The sequence below is a fragment of the Leptonychotes weddellii genome, chromosome 8, assembly GCF_054177405.1.
Source record: "Leptonychotes weddellii isolate Sample4059 chromosome 8, ASM5417740v2, whole genome shotgun sequence".
NCBI lineage: Eukaryota > Metazoa > Chordata > Mammalia > Carnivora > Phocidae > Leptonychotes > Leptonychotes weddellii.
The window spans coordinates 26,080,156-26,081,137 of NC_138376.1; positions in this window are offsets into that span (position 1 = coordinate 26,080,156).

Genomic DNA, 982 nt, shown 5'->3' on the forward strand with positions numbered 1-982 from the left:
GGCCGCTCCGCCGGGCCCGAAGGAGCTGAGAGGGGGGCCGGGGAAGGGGGGGTCTTGGGGAGGGGGCTGGCCGGAATGTGCGGAATGAGCCGGGCTGGAGCGGGAGGCGCCGGGCGCGGAGGAGGGAGCGAGCGGGACGGAAAGTTTGTGTTGAGGAGCCGGGGCGGGGGGTGGGGGCTGAGGGGAAGGAGGGGGCGGGGCGCGCAGGGGGGCGGGCACCGGCCGGGAGGGGCGGGGCCGCGCGGGGCCGCCCCCAGTCGGCGCTCGGGCTGCCCACCCCGCGGCTTCGCGACCCGCCGCTGCTCCCGGCCTTCCCGCGCCTAGGCGCTCCCCTCCTCGCCTGCCTGTGCCACGCTCCCAACCGCTCCCTGCACGCCGGGCCTTACTCCACCTCCCCAGGACCCCACCGCAATTTGGGGCTCAGGCCTGGGCGGGCCCGAGGGCGGGGCTCCCGCCTAGCCGGCTGGACTCCCGTCGAGGTGCCGCGTCACGAGGAGCCCCGCGGAGCCGGACCGCACGGGCCTTGGGGCTCCCTACCCACACCCCCCCGCCCCTACCCCAGTCCCGAGCCGCCGAGGCGGAGCGCCCTCTCGCGCCCGAGAGCCCGCCCCCAACTCCCGGGGCCCCAGACCCCGCCCCGCCCTGGCGACTGCGCCCGCCCTGCCCGGACCCGGTTTGTCTGGTTCTCCCCGAGAGGCTTGTTTCTCGAATTTCTCCCTTTCCCCTCTTCCCGGACCTCCGGGCCCTCCCTCGCGGCCCGGGGCCCCCGCGGGGGGCGTCTCGACACCACGAGCCCGCCGAGTTTCGGTAGGACCGGCGCTGGGCGCGGGGGAGGGGACGCGGGAGCGCCCCGGGCCTGGGCGGGAGCGGGGTTGGGGGGTGGGGAGGCAGGCCTCCGGCCCGCCCTCCGGACCTCTCCCGCGCTCCGGACCCCTCCCGCCGCCTCGTTCTCGGCACGCGCTGAAGAACCACTGCTTGCCGG